This window comes from Pelodiscus sinensis, chromosome 11, assembly GCF_052426305.1.
Source record: "Pelodiscus sinensis isolate ZL-2025 chromosome 11, ASM5242630v1, whole genome shotgun sequence".
Taxonomy (NCBI): Eukaryota; Metazoa; Chordata; order Testudines; family Trionychidae; genus Pelodiscus; species Pelodiscus sinensis.
The window spans coordinates 910,027-926,399 of NC_143062.1; positions in this window are offsets into that span (position 1 = coordinate 910,027).

Below are 16,373 nucleotides of genomic sequence, written 5' to 3' on the forward strand. Positions count from 1 at the left end.
GTCCAGCCAGGCCTAAAATGCTCAGTGCTTAGAAGGCGGGTGGGGAACCTAAGGCCTGGGTGCTTGGGGCTCCTCCACCGTCGCCCCCTCCACACGCCGTGGGGCTGGAGGCACAAAGCGACTAGGCTGGGCCCTGCAGTGCTCTGGCGCCAGGGGGACGTTTCTCCGCTCAGCTGGGGGCCAGGCAGGGAGGCTTTTCTGTAGGTTGGTTTGTCTGTCACCTGTTTGCCCCCCAATTCTCAGCCACTCCCCCCCTCTCCCCACACGCCCCCACCCAGGACGCCCTCGGCCTCTGCAGGAGGCACAGCCGGGCACTGGGCGGCACTGCGGGCAGCCAGGGCCAGAGCATCCCCCCCCACAGCGCCCCCCGCCGAACTGCCCCCCCCCCCGGGCACAGGGGGGATTCAGCGGGCACCCGGCCCCGCCCCCAGACAGCGAGCAGCGCGGGGAGCAGGGCTCAGGCCGCCCCGCCCCCCCGCGTGCGGGACACGTTCTGTGCGTGCCCCGCCCGCGGGAACCACCCCTCGAGGGCGCGCGGCTCCCCGGCGGGGGGAAGGGGCACGTCACACTCCCGGGCCCCGGTGGCCCGCAGCCCCCCCTCCCCGAGACACCCACGTGACTGGAGCCCGGGTCAGCTCCCGCGCCCGGCACCACCTGGGGGGGGGGGTCACAGGGGCGCTGCTCCCCGGGGAGGCAGCAGCGCCGGGGGGGGGGGCAGAAATCGCCCCCCCACCTCCGCCAGGGGCCGCCCCGCCGATGTCCAGCCTGGGGCCCGGAGAGAAGCAGGCGGGGGGGGGGGGCTCCACGTCACTGCCAGCTCCCGCCCCGCACCCCAGGCTCCGCCCCTCAGCGCCCCCCGCAGCGTTTTCCCGCCCGCCTCGTGGGCGCGAGCGTCCCGGGAGTTTCCCGCCCAGCCAGCGCCGCCCGCGCCTGCGCTCTCCCGCGCCCTGTCCCCTCCTGCCCCCCCCAGTGCCAAGGCCCCCCCCGGCCCCTCCCCCTCCCCCTCCCTCCTGCCCCCCCAGTGCCGAGCACCCCCCCGGCCCCTCACCCCCTCCTGCCCCCCCAGTGCCGAGCACCCCCCCGGCCCCTCACCCCCTCCTGCCCCCCCCAGTGCCGAGCACCCCCCCCCCCCCCCCCGGCCCCTCACACCCAGCCTGCTCCTACACCTCACCCCTGTCCAGACACCCCACCCCCAGCCCGCTCCCCCACCTTCCCTCGCGCCCCCTTCTCCCCCAGGCCAGACACCCCACCCCCAGCCCGCTCCCCCACCTTCCCTCGCGCCCCCTCCTCCCCCGGGCCAGACACCAACAAGGGGCGGGCTGGGGGCGGGGCAGCTTCGCACTCGGACCCAGGATTCGCTCGCGCCCCCGCGCGCTCCTCGGACCTTCCTGTCATGGCGGCGCCGGCCGCCCAGTCAGACAACGCCCCCCTGCGACAGCCCATTGGCCGAACCAGAGGCAGGATCCCCTTTGCTGACAGCCCATTGGGCGACACTATCCTCCGCCAAGGCTGTCTTCCGAAAGCCCATTGGCTGGCACACAGCCAGGAACCACCCCTAAGTCACAGACAATTCGAGGACAGAGCAGCCCATTAAGATCCACCCCGGACAGCCTATTGGTCGAGAGCAGTGGCAGGTCATTCCCCCTAGTCACACCGCATTCGCAGGCAGAGCTGTCCGTTAAGATGCAGCCGGATCAGCCTATTGGGTGCCTCTGATTCAGAACACGCCCCTTAGTCACAGCCCATTCGCGGACAGAAGAGTCTGTTATAATCCACCCCGGACAACCTATTGGCCGCCAGCAGCCCCAGAACACGCCTTTAGTCACCGCCCATTGGCGCACGGAGCAGTCCGTTAAGAGTCACCTCGGACAGCCTCAGATTGGGCGCCACAGATTCCGAACACGCCCTTTACTCTCAGCCCATTCGCGGACAGAACAGTCTGTTACGATCAGTCCGGGACAGTCTCTCGGCCAGCCTTAGTGTAGGGATAACATAGTCAAGTATGAAACATGATTCCCCAAGTGGAAGTGACTCCCCAGAATTTGTTCCCCACAACTAAAAGTCTAAGGAGGAGAAGTTTGTGTGTGGGATCCTGGCGCGGAGCCTGGTGTGTGGGATGAGGGGGCCGGGGGCAGGAGGGGAGAGGGCTGCGCGGAGCCTGGTGTGTGGGATGAGGGGGCCGCGGGCAGGAGGGGAGAGGGCTGCGCGGAGCCTGGAAATAACGAGCTTCTTACTTTGCCTGCTGTCAAAGGGCAAGACTGGGGCCACGTGGCGTGCGGAGCAGGGACAGCAGCTGGGGGCGATGGAATTACACGTGCATTACCCGCAATGACCACCGAGCGGCACTGTGGGGGCGCTACGGAATTACACGTGCATTACCCGCAATGACCACCGAGCGGCACTGTGGGGGCGCTACGGAATTACACGTGCATTACCGCCGGTGACTACCGAGCGGCACTGTTGCTCTGCTAAGGGCCGTTATTTCCGAATAAAAAAGATTGTTCTTAGGGTAGAAATGCCCCATTCCGAACTAAGAACACGCTGGGCGGGGCTATGCCGGGGGGCGGGGCTATGATAGGGGCGGGGCGCGCTGCGACGTGCCCCGGGAGGCCGCACTATGAGAACTACAAGTCCCAGGATGCGTCGCTAACACTTGGAGTGACACGAGCGCGGGACCAACCGCGTCGCTCCCTGGTCAATGCCCCGTTGTGATGTCACTTCCGCTGCACCCGCCCAACCGAACAGCGCCGGGCCTGCCCTGGCCCTGCAATGGCCGATGGGAGCTGCGGACAGGGGCACTCAGTTTCCCACAAGCCACTGCGGCTACTTTCCCTACTCCCCCTCATCCGGCCCCTCCCCATTGCTGGGCGGGGCTCCTGCCTCAGAGACGGCAGCGTCCGCAGCTGATGCCCCGCCCCCACTCGGGAAAGGAGACTCCGCGGCAACCCTTCCCCCCCAAACTCCTCCCCGCCCCGTGCAGTCTGATCCCCCCAAACTCCTCCCCGCCCCGTGCAGTCTGATCCCCCCCACACTCCCCTCCGCCCCGTGCAGTCTGATCCCCCCCCCAAACTCCTGTCCGCCCCGTGCAGTCTGATCCCCCCCAAAGCTCCTCCCTGCCCCGTGCAGTCTGATCCTCCCCCCAAACTCCTCCCCGCTCCGTGCAGTCTGATCCTCCCCCCCGTGCAGTCTGATCCCCCCAAACTCCTCCCCGCTCCGTGCAGTCTGATCCCCCCAAACTCCTCTCCCCCCCGTGCAGTCTGATCCCCCCCCAAACTCCTCCCCGCTCCGTGCAGTCTGATCCCCCCCACACTCCCCTTCGCCCCGTGCAGTCTGATCCCCCCCAAACTCCTGTCCGCCCCGTGCAGTCTGATCCCCCCCAAAGCTCCTCCCTGCCCCGTGCAGTCTGATCCTCCCCCCAAACTCCTCCCCGCTCCGTGCAGTCTGATCCTCCCCCCCGTGCAGTCTGATCCCCCCAAACTCCTCCCCGCTCCGTGCAGTCTGATCCCCCCAAACTCCTCTCCCCCCCGTGCAGTCTGATCCCCCCAAACTCCTCCCCGCCCCGTGCAGTCCGATGCCCCCCAAACTCCTCTCCGCCCCGTGTAGTCTGATCCCCTCCCCAAACTCCTCTCCGCCCCGTGCAGTCTGAACCCCTCCCCAAACTCCTCGCCGCCCCGTGGAGTCTGATCCTCCCCCCCGTGCAGTCTGATCCCCCCCCAAACTCCTCCCCGCCCCGTGCAGTCTGATCCTCCCCACGTGCAGTCTGATCCCCCCCAAACTCCTCTCCCCCCCGTGCAGTCTGATCCCCCCCAAACTCCTCCCCCGCAGAGCCTGCAGTGCGGGATGAGGGGGCCGGGGGCAGGAGGGGAGAGGGCTGCGCGGAGCCTGCAGTGCGGGATGAGGGGGCCGGGGGCAGGAGGGGAGAGGGCTGTGCGGAGCCTGGAGTGCGGGATGAGGGGGGCCATGGGCAGGAGGGGAGAGGGCTCCGCGGAGCCTGGAAATAACGAGCTTCTTACTTTGCCTGCTGTCAAAGGGCAAGACTGGGGCCACGTGGCGTGCGGAGCAGGGACAGCAGCTGGGGGCGATGGAATTACACGTGCATTACCCGCAATGACCACCGAGCGGCACTGTGGAGCCGCTACGGAATTACACGTGCATTACCCGCAATGACCACCGAGCGGCACTGTGGAGGCGCTACGGAATTACACGTGCATTACCGGCAATGACCACCGAGCGGCACTGTGGAGGCGCTACGGAATTACACATGCATTACCCGCAATGACCACCGAGCGGCACTGTGGAGCCGCTACGGAATTACACGTGCATTACCGCCGGTGACTACCGAGCGGCACTGTTGCTCTGCTAAGGGCCGTTATTTCCAAATAAAAAAGATTGTTCTTAGGGTAGAAATGCCCCATTCCGAACTAAGAACACGCTGGACGGGGCTATGCCGGGGGGCGGGGCTATGATAGGGGCGGGGCGCGCTGCGACGTGCCCCGGGAGGCCGCACTCTGAGAACTACAAGTCCCAGGATGCGTCGCTAACACTTGGAGTGACAGGAGCGCGGGACCAACCGCGTCGCTCCCTGGTCAATGCCCCGTTGTGATGTCACTTCCGCTGCACCCGCCCAACCGGACAGCGCCGGGCCTGCCCTGGCCCTGCAATGGCCGATGGGAGCTGCGGACAGGGGCACTCAGTTTCCCACAAGCCACTGCGGCTACTTTCCCTACTCCCCCTCATCCGGCCCCTCCCCATTGTTGGGCGGGGCTCCTGCCTCAGAGACGGCAGCGTCCTTAGCTGATGCCCCGCCCCCACTCGGGAGAGGAGACTCCGCGGCAACCCCTCCCCCCCAAACTCCTCCCCGCCCCGTGCAGTCTGCTCCCCTCCTCAAACTCCTCCCCGCCCCGTGCAGTCTGCTCCCCTCCCCAAACTCCTCCCCGCCCCCTGCAGACTGATCACCCCCAAAATTTCTCTCCGCCGCGTGCAGTCCGATCCCCCCCAACCTCCTCTCCGCCCCGTGCAGTCCAATCCCCTCCCAAAGTCCTCCCCGCCCCGTGCAGTCCGATCCCCCCAAGCTCCTCCCCCCCGTGCAGTCCGCTCCCCCCCACCAAACTGCTCTCCGCCCCCTGCAGTCTGCTCCCCCCCAAACTCCTCCCCGCCCCGTGCAGTCTGCTCCCCCCAACTTCTCCCCTCCCCGTGCAGTCTGCTCCCCCTCACCACCAAACTGCTCCCCACCCCGTGCAGTCTGATCCCCCCCAAACTGCTCCCCACCCCGTGCAGTCTGCTCCCCCCAACTCCTCCCCACCCCGTGCAGTCTGATCCCCACCAAACTCCTCTCCGCCCCGTGCAGTCTGCTCCCCCCAACTCCTCCCCGCCCCGTGCAGTCTGCTCCCCCTCACCACCAAACTCCTCTCCGCCCCGTGCAGTCTGCTCCCCCCCCAAACTCCTCCTCCCCCCGTGCAGTCTGATCCCCCCAAACTCCTCCCCCCGTGCAGTCTGATCCCCCCCAAACTCCTCCCCCCGTGCAGTCTGATCCCCACCAAACTCCTCTCCGCCCCGTGCAGTCTGCTCCCCCCCAAACTCCTCTCCGCCCCGTGCAGTCTGCTCCCCCCAACTCCTCCCCGCCCCGTGCAGTCTGCTCCCCCCCACCAAACTCCTCCCCGCCCCATGCAGTCTGATCCCCCCCACCAAACTCCTCCCCGCCCCGTGCAGTCTCCTCCCCCCCACCAAACTCCTCCCCGCCCAATGCAGTGTGAACCCCCCCAAATTCCTCTCCGCCCCGTGCAGTCTGAACCCCCCCCAAATTCCTCCCCGCCCCGTGCAGTCTCCTCCCCCCCACCAAACTCCTCCCCGCCCAATGCAGTGTGAACCCCCCCAAATTCCTTTCCGCCCCGTGCAGTCTGAACCCCCCCCAAATTCCTCTCCGCCGCGTGCAGTCCGATCCCCCCCAACCTCCTCTCCGCCCCGTGCAGTCCGATCCCCCCCAAGCTCCTCCCCCCCGTGCAGTCCGCTCCCCCCCACCAAACTGCTCTCCGCCCCGTGCAGTCTGCTCCCCCCCAAACTCCTCCGCGCCCCGTGCAGTCTGCTCCCCCCCACCAAACTCCTCCCCGCCCCATGCAGTCTGATCCCCCCCACCAAACTCCTCTCCGCCCCGTGCAGTCTGCTCCCCCCCACCAAACTCCTCTCCGCCCCGTGCAGTCTGCTCCCCCCCACCAAACTCCTCTCCGCCCCGTGCAGTCTGCTCCCCCCCAAACTCCTCTCCGCCCCGTGCAGTCTGCTCCCCCCAACTCCTCCCCGCCCCGTGCAGTCTGCTCCCCCTCACCACCAAACTCCTCTCCGCCCCGTGCAGTCTGCTCCCCCCCCAAACTCCTCCTCCCCCCGTGCAGTCTGATCCCCCCCAAACTCCTCCCCCCGTGCAGTCTGATCCCCCCCAAACTCCTCGCCCCGTGCAGTCTGATCTCCTACCCCCCACCAAACTCCTCCCCCCGTGCAGTCTGATCCCCCCCAAACTCCTCGCCCCGTGCAGTCTGATCCCCCCCAAACTCCTCGCCCCGTGCAGTCTGATCTCCTACCCTCCACAAAACTCCCCCCGTGCAGTCTGATCCCCCCCAAACTCCTCCCCCCCGTGCAGTCTGATCCCCTACCCCCCAAACTCCTCCCCGCCCCATGCAGTCTGATCCCCCACCACCACCAAACTCCTTTCCCCCCCACGCAGTCTGCTCCCCCCAACACCAAATTTCCCAGCCGGCTTGTGTGGGGACTGGCAGCGGGACAGGCTGATGCTGCTGTTGCCTTCGAAAGTGCAGCGGGGAGCGTGAGGCGGGTGGGGGGGGTGGGGGGGCGGCTGCCTCTGCTGCGTCTCGTTCACAAGCCCAGAGGGGCCGCGCGAGGATTTTCCGGAGACCCCGAGGAGTTTTCTGCCGCTCACTTCTGTGTCCCAGCTGAGTTCCTGCCGGTCAGTGGCCCCGCCCCCAGACCAGGCCACACCCCTGCCATTAATGACGGAGCCTGGGACCCGTCTGTGTGCCCCACAAACCCACGTGTCACTCGCCCGGGAGCCGATAGAACGTGCCCCGCGTTCCATCATTTGCATGCACCGCGCCAGGGCAATGACGTCACTAGCAGTGCGCTGCTGTTCGTAGCCGGCAGTGGCAGCTTCGCACCGAGCCGGGCCACGAGGCAGCGGGCGCAGCGCTGGGGGCGGAGCTACAGGGGAGCGGCCCGGCCGGGCGGGGTGCACACTGGGGCGCCCAAGGGCTGAGATCCGGGCGGGGCAGCGTCACGCTCTGACCTCGCTGCCGCCTCCCGCCGCCTCTCCCTTGGGGCCGGGTGGCGCGGACCGGAAGCCGCTGCACTGCCCGGATTTCCTGGGGAACACGCTCCCTGTGACGTCAGGGCCTGCCACAGAGGCAGGGCGCCACCCCGGCCAAGCAAGGAGCAGAGCTAGGGTTGCCAGATGGTTTCACCAAAATACCAGGCACGCCTGACATGACATCACAATCTGCATTCCATCTGATTTAGAAAATACCAGACATTTATCAGAGGAGTAGCCGCGTTAGTCTGAATCTGCAAAAGCAGCGAGGAGTCCTGTGGCACAGAAGTCCTTGCCGCTTTCGCGGACATTTATATTTTCTCAATTTGTTTCCCCGAAGAAAAAGCTGAAAGCCTGGACCGTCCAGTTCAAAACCGGACACCTGGCAACCATAAGCAGAGTGGTGCCTTGTCGGAGCGGTTCCAGCCTCCGCTCTGCTGTCCTTCCTCTGCCCCACGTACCACGGGAGCTGGTGGCCTACGCTGGCTGCACCGCCGCAGGAAACCTCCAACCCCAGTCGCTGTCCCAGCCAGGCACCCCGTGTCTGAACCCGTCCCGCCTGGCCCCGTGTCTCCTGCCTACCACCCGCTGACCTGGCACCAGCTGAGCGCTCGTACCTGGGCACCTTCCGGTCACGGTTCCCAGTCGGTTGCTGTCAGGCTGTGGACCGAGCAAACGTCACTTCCGGTCCGTGGGACTGAACGCACGTGGCGCCGGCATGATGCGAGGCCGCTCCTTGTTGCCCCACGTCGGATACAAAAGGAGCAGCTACCGCGCGGCAGTTAGGGCCTCGTGCTGAAACGCGCTGCAGCAGTGCTACTCTTCCCTGCCCCTCTCATCCCAGTTGCATGCTCCAGATGGGAGGGGAGGGGTGTCGCTTTCCAGGAGCTACTGCTGCCAGGGCACCGTCTGACTGGCACACGTCAGACGCACACGCCCGTGCAACAGCCACTCACCCTGCCAAATGCTCACACGCAGGGATGCGTGTACACAGTCACAAACGCGAATTAACAGATTAACACGCCTGGGCGCCCACTCGTGCCCTCGCTCAGATGCCCACACACGCATCTGCTCAATCTGCCCGCACGCAGGCACGTGCACACACACGCAAATGGACACTTGCGGACGCACACACTTGCACTCATACTTACGTGCGCACGCATGCACGCCGAGTAACAGTCGCCTAGAAGGACTCACCAATAATATCAAACTCAAAAGCCAAAGATTAGATCAATTAGGAGACAACTATTCCCACGAGGCCCTAATCCATGGCTGGGGCTCCTCGGTGCTGCTGGGAGACCAAGTCTTTATTTCAATCCCAGTTTTGCCAACTCTCGGCATGCGTGACGCTAGGTCAATTGGCAGCCTACTCACTTAGTTTTCCGTATGATCCTAGACACGTTAAGTATCGCCAGCCAGGAGATTCGGGGAGGGTGGCGGGGGGGGGAGAGGGGGATTAATGACATTTTTAAAAATACAAAAATCGGTGTTCAGTTTCTGTTGTAGATAAACCTATGTACTTCATATGACTTGACACTGTGCCTCTCCATATAACCTTGTAACTTTGTATTAATCCATATGACCTTGTCACTTTGTATTAGAACTTGAATCCATATAACCTTGTAACTTAGTTTTCTACATAGGGTTCTAATACAGAGTATATAGTTAAAGAGGTAAAAATGTCATTTGCTAGGAGTAGAATAAGATCTTTCCCCCACTCTCTCCCCCCACTCTGTAATCAATTGCCCAGTTGAATGAACGAGGTGTGAATGAGTAACACTTGGGAGCCAAGCACCTCCAGAGAGCTACACCAGTTGAAAAGGGGGTAGAAGCCAGACCCAAGGTGTCAAGAGGGCTCAAGAAAGAAGAGCAGACATATTGAAGGCCTTGGGGATTAGAAGCAAGCACCTTCTTTGGAAAACACCCTCTCTTAACAGACAGCACCCACAAAGGGACCAAAGGACACAGACCCAGATTTTGAATCTGGGATATATTTGCATAAGAGGGAAGCTGCTATAAAAGTGAGTTGTCTTGCAGAGGACTCCGGGTCTCATCTTGTCACCATCGGAGCATCGATCCGGATCAGCAGAAGCCCGGCTCCACCCCTCCCCCATCTAACTCACCTGGCCAGTGAAGTTAAGGGGAGCAACAAGTTGGTAACAACAGCAAGACGGAGTGTGCTTGTGCACGTGTGTGTGTGTGAGAGTGAGTGACACAGAATAATCAATACTTATCATATGCATGTGGTAAATAAATATATATATATATATATATATAAAAATTAATGTGTGTGTGTGTGATCAATAAATGTGGCGTGTTGCCTTATCCCTCTGAAAAAGATCCCGAGTACTTCTTTTAAGTACAACACTGTGACTTTTGTACTTCGTATTTTCAAGTTCTTCCACCACGAGCCAGAGGGCCTTTTCTCAGGGACCCGTACCACGCTCGCAAACGTCTGTGCGGCCCTCCCTCGATACTTACCTTGAGCCAATTGCTATTTGCTCTTCTTCCATAGATCGCTGTCTGGTTTCCATCTGCCGGCAGGGTCTCGGGAGGGTGGCTCCTTTCGGTCTCTGCCACCACATGGCCAGCCTCTCATCTCCTCCAAGTCTACAGGGACCGAAAAAGAGACAGAGAACGGTTAGGAGCTAGGCCACCCTAGATGTGTGGAAAGGACAGACACGTGCGTCACCTGGCTGCTGCTCACTGGAGCCCAGTGTTGCCTCTAACATTTCCCCTCCAGGAGCGGAGTGAGTTTTGTCTCGTGCTCCAAGATCGAGGTCACGTGCCCTTCTTCGGATGCCTGCCACCCAGGCGAAGACATGTCTCGTCTGTGTTTTTAAAACGTTCTGGAAGAAAGAGTACTAACACAAGGGAGAATTAACAAGGTCATTTAAACTGTAAATATTTGTTTGATATGAAGTCAAATAAAAGGAAAATTAATACTGCAACATTTTCAGTGGCCAACCTCCTCTCCTCTCCTCTCCTCTCCTCTCCTCTCCCCTCCCCTCCCCTCCCCTGCCCTGCCCCCTCCAGCTGGCCTAGATGATCTCTCCGGGTCCCTTATGGTAAAGCCCGCCCCGGGACCCTGTGCTGAGGTGACAAGTTCTTCACAAGATACTGGGTATGTAAACTTTTTACGGAAAAGCGTCCGTGGCCAATCTAGACGCGCTTTTCTGCAAAAAAGCCCCAATCGCCATTTTCGCCATCGGGGCTTTTTTGCGGAAAAGAACTCTCTGCTGTCTACACTGGCCCTTTTGCGCAGAAGTCTTTCGGAAAAAGACTTTTGCCCGAACGGGAGCAGCATAGTATTCCCGCAGAAGCACTGACAATCTTACATGAGATCGTCAGTGCTTTTGCGGAAATTCAAGCGGCCAGTGTAGACAGCTGGCAAGTTTTTCCGCAAAAGCAGATGATTAGCACACTTTCCTAGTTGAAAATCCAAGGAGAAGAAAGGGGAGAATTGCAAATCAAGACTCTCTTAAGGTGTCTGAAAGCTACTTTGGTCTGGGCCGGTACTCAGTGGTACCAAGGCAGACTTTTCTGTGGCTCGGTTGTCTAATGCCACACTAGAACAAGTCTACCACACCGAACGAAAGAGCAGACAATTACATGAAAGGGAAAAAAGGTGGCTTGGCAGAGAATTTGCTTCCGGACAAAAACAAGAGACTGCGGTGGTTAAAGAAGAACGGGAGGCATACCTGTGCATAAACCAATTCACCAGAAACCTTCTGAACAACCAGTTCAGTCACATGTCCTTACAGGGACAAGCACCTTAATGACGGTAGCCCTGACATTTTATTTTGCAGACGATTCTACTTGTGGAAGGGCTGCTGGAGTGAAACTTGAGGCCCAAGCAGGAGGAAAGTTTGATTTTCTAGTACCAAATAGAAAAACAATAATAGAACAAAAAGGCTAAAAGATGCCTAAGGGCGGAGATAGGGTCCAGAATGACTTAGACAAATTGGAGGATTGGGCCACAAGAAATCTGATGAGGTTCAGCAAGGACAAGTGTACAGTCCTGCACTTGGGATGGAAGAATCCCAAGCATAGTTACAAGCTGGGGACCAACCAGTTAAGTAGTAGTTCTGCAGACAGGACCTGGGGGTTACAGTGGATGAGAAGCTGGAGATGAGTCAACAGTGTGCCCTTGTAGCCAAGAAGGCTAATGGCATATTAGGTTGCATTAAGAGGAGCATTGCCAGTAGATCCAGAGATGTCATTATTCCCCTTTATTCGGCTTTGGTGGGGCCACATCTGGAGTACTGTGTCCAGTTCTGGGCCCCCCACTACAGAAGGGATGTGGACACATTGGAGAGGGTCCAGCAGAGGACAACCAAAACGATTAGGGGGCTGGAGCAATTGCTCTATGAAGAGGCTGAGGGATTTAGGTTTCTTTAGTCTGAAGAGGAGACCATGAGGGGGGATTTTATAGTAGCCTTCAACTTCCTTATAAGGACACAGGAACGCAAGGTAACCTGTTCTCCCAACTCTCGCTTTCAGACGGGGTGGGGAACCTTATTGGGGGGGCGGAAGGCACACACTAGTAGGGTTGCCAGATGGTTTCAGCAAAAAAAAAAAAAAAAAAAAAAAAAGGGGGCCAGGAAAATTTTTGTTGAGGGAAAGAAGCCAACCAAACAAAAAAACCCCACCAGGAACATTTTTGTTGAGCAAAATCCAGTTGTGACCCCTTTAATTAGTCAGCCAATCTCCCCGCCCCGGCTTATTTCTGCTGGGCACAGAGGAAAAGCAGAAAATACTGGACATTTTGTATGTCTGGTATTTTCTAAATTTATTTACCGGACAAAAAGTGCAACTACCGGGCTGTCTGGCTCAGTGCTAGACACCTGGCAACCCTACACACAAGTGTGAAGAAAAAAAAATCCCAAACCCCACCATCCGCATTAACACATGCCCCAACTGAGAAGGAGGAAGAGGCTTCCCACATTCCCCTCGCACACAAGGCTTCCCTTGTGAGGAGGGCGGGGCGGGGGGCGGGGCGGGGCAGGCTAGCAGAATTTGTCTGCTCCAATCAGGCCACCCAGAGAAATAAAAAAGCAAATTGAAAGAGCCAGACGAATACCTAGAAACCATCTACTTCAAGACAGACCCAAGAAAACCAACAATAGAACACCACTTGTCATCACCTACAACCCCCAACTTAAACCTGTCCAACACATTATCAATAAACTACAGCCTATATTGGAACAGGATACCATACTCAAAGAGGCTCTGGGAGACAGACCCATAGTCTCCTATAGACAACCACCTAACCTCAAGATCATTCTTACCAACCACCACAGGACATACCACACTAATACCAACCCTGGTACCTTCCCTTGCAACAAACCCCGTTGCCAGCTTTGTCCACATATTCATTCTGCTGATACCATTATTGGACCCAACCAAGTGAGTTATAAGATCAAGAACACATATTCCTGCGCATCCAGAAATATAATCTATGCTATCGTGTGCCGAAAGTGTCCGTCTGCTATGTACATTGGACAAACATCTCAGACACTTCGCCAAAGGATTAATGCCCACAAAACAGATATCAGACAAGATCACAAAGAGAAAACAGTTTCTTGCCATTTTAACCAGAAAGGACACTCTCTCAATGACTTGACCACCTGCATTCTGCTACAAAGACCTTTTACATCTGCACTTGAAAGGGAATCCTCTGAACTGTCATTCATGTTAAAATTCGACACTTTCCAACAAGGACTTAGTTCAAATGTTTGTTATCTCACCCATTACCAAGATAGTTTCCCCAATTATCACCTCTAATACCATTAACTCACAAACATCCCACTCTCCCTACCTCTAATATCATCAATTCACAGACACTTACCTTCCTTCCCCCTCCCCCCCACCGCATCCCCCTCCTGTTCTGCAATGTGATTTGTCCTTTTCATATTTGTTCTTTTTTTTAATTGTATCCTTTGGTATATACGGTTGTGACTACTTTCTTCCACTATTTGATCTGAGGAAGTGGGTCTGGCCCACGAAAGCTCATCATCTAATAAACCATCTTGTTAGTCTTTAAAGTGCTACATTGTCCTGCATTTTGCTTCAACTACCCCAGGCTAACACGGCTACATTTCTATCACCAATCTGGAGGGGAGCTAGAGCGTTAGTGTGGGAACCTTGAGTCTCGAGGGCCACACTCACGTGAGCTGGGGTATTAGGTTCCTCACCCCTGCTTTAAAAACAAAACCTCTTACTCTTAAAAATCGATCCCCGTATCTCTGGTCGGACCAGCTTCACGCAGGTCCTCGGGGATGGAAAACTGCAGCAAACTGTATGAACAGAAACAAACAGAAGCCCCAATCGCAGCTGGAGGTGGGGCGAGGCTGCCCCAGCAGGGACACAACGGGGCAGCCGCCCTCCACCAGATCAGGAAAACAACCGCGCCATTCCCCGGCCAGCAGGAAGGCGAGTGCCGCTGCAAGGCTCCGCAAGGGAGGTGGGCGGCAGAGGGGTGTTTGTGCGCGGCCGCGCGCCTTCAGCGGCAACTCCCCTGGTGCCCCCTTCTCTAGTCCAGCCAGGCCTAAAATGCTCAGTGCTTAGAAGGCGGGTGGGGAACCTAAGGCCTGGGTGCTTGGGGCTCCTCCACCGTCGCCCCCTCCACACGCCGTGGGGCTGGAGCGCACAAAGCGACTAGGCTGGGCCCTGCAGTGCTCTGGCGCCAGGGGGACGTTTCTCCGCTCAGCTGGGGGCCAGGCAGGGAGGCTTTTCTGTCGGTTGGTTTGTCTGTCACCTGTTTGCCCCCCAATTCTCAGCCACTCCCCCCCTCTCCCCACACGCCCCCACCCAGGACGCTCTCGGCCTCTGCAGGAGGCACAGCCGGGCACTGGGCGGCACTGCGGGCAGCCAGGGCCAGAGCATCCCCCCCCACAGCGCCCCCCGCCGAACTGCCCCCCCCCCGGGCACAGGGGGGATTCAGCGGGCACCCGGCCCCGCCCCCAGACAGCGAGCAGCGCGGGGAGCAGGGCTCAGGCCGCCCCGCCCCCCCCGCGTGCGGGACACGTTCTGTGCGTGCCCCGCCCGCGGGAACCACCCCTCGAGGGCGCGCGGCTCCCCGGCGGGGGGAAGGGGCACGTGACACTCCCGGGCCCCGGTGGCCCGCAGCCCCCCCTCCCCGAGACACCCACGTGACTGGAGCCCGGGTCAGCTCCCGCGCCCGGCACCACCTGGGGGGGGGTCACAGGGGCGCTGCTCCCCGGGGAGGCAGCAGCGCGGGGGGGGGCCAGAAATCGCCCCCCCACCTCCGCCAGGGGCCGCCCCGCCGATGTCCAGCCTGGGGCCCGGAGAGAAGCAGGCGGGGGGGGGGGCTCCACGTCACTGCCAGCTCCCGCCCCGCCCCCCAGGCTCCGCCCCTCAGCGCCCCCCGCAGCGTTTTCCCGCCCGCCTCGTGGGCGCGAGCGTCCCGGGAGTTTCCCGCCCAGCCAGCGCCGCCCGCGCCTGCGCTCTCCCGCGCCCTGTCCCCTCCTGCCCCCCCCAGTGCCAAGGCCCCCCCCGGCCCCTCCCCCTCCCTCCTGCCCCCCCAGTACCGAGCACCCCCCCGGCCCCTCACCGCCTCCTGCCCCCCAGTGCCGAGCACCCCCCGGCCCCTCACCCCCTCCTGCCCCCCCAGTGCCGAGCACCCCCCCGGCCCCTCACCCCCTCCTGCCCCCCCAGTGCCGAGCACCCCCCGGCCCCTCACCCCCTCCTGCCCCCCCAGTGCCGAGCACCCCCCCGGCCCCTCACCCCCTCCTGCCCCCCCAGTGCCGAGCACCCCCCCCCCGGCCCCTCACACCCAGCCTGCTCCTACACCTCACCCCTGTCCAGACACCCCACCCCCAGCCCGCTCCCCCACCTTCCCTCGCGCCCCCTTCTCCCCCAGGCCAGACACCCCACCCCCAGCCCCCTCCCCCACCTTCCCTCGCGCCCCCTCCTCCCCCGGGCCAGACACCAACAAGGGGCGGGGCAGCTTCGCACTCGGACCCAGGATTCGCTCGCGCCCCCGCGCGCTCCTCGGACCTTCCTGTCATGGCGGCGCCGGCCGCCCAGTCAGACAACGCCCCCCTGCGACAGCCCATTGGCCGAACCAGAGGCAGGATCCCCTTTGCTGACAGCCCATTGGGCGACACTATCCTCCGCCAAGCCTGTCTTCCGAAAGCCCATTGGCTGGCACACAGCCAGGAACCACCCCTAAGTCACAGACAATTCGAGGACAGAGCAGCCCATTAAGATCCACCCCGGACAGCCTATTGGTCGAGAGCAGTGGCAGGTCATTCCCCCTAGTCACACCGCATTCGCAGGCAGAGCTGTCCGTTAAGATGCAGCCGGGTCAGCCTATTGGGTGCCTCTGATTCAGAACACGCCCCTTAGTCACAGCCCATTCGCGGACAGAAGAGTCTGTTATAATCCACCCCGGACAACCTATTGGCCGCCAGCAGCCCCAGAACACGCCTTTAGTCACCGCCCATTGGCGCACGGAGCAGTCCGTTAAGAGTCACCTCGGACAGCCTCAGATTGGGCGCCACAGATTCCGAACACGCCCTTTACTCTCAGCCCATTCGCGGACAGAACAGTCTGTTACGATCAGTCCGGGACAGTCTCTCGGCCAGCCTTAGTGTAGGGATAACATAGTCAAGTATGAAACATGATTCCCCAAGTGGAAGTGACTCCCCAGAATTTGTTCCCCACAACTAAAAGTCTAAGGAGGAGAAGTTTGTGTGTGGGATCCTGGCGCGGAGCCTGGTGTGTGGGATGAGGGGGCCGGGGGCAGGAGGAGAGAGGGCTGCGCGGAGCCTGGTGTGTGGGATGAGGGGGCCGCGGGCAGGAGGGGAGAGGGCTGCGCGGAGCCTGGAAATAACGAGCTTCTTACTTTGCCTGCTGTCAAAGGGCAAGACTGGGGCCACGTGGCGTGCGGAGCAGGGACAGCAGCTGGGGGCGATGGAATTACACGTGCATTACCCGCAATGACCACCGAGCGGCACTGTGGAGGCGCTTCGGAATTACACGTGCATTACCCGCAATGACCACCGAGCGGCACTGTGGGGGCGCTACGGAATTACAC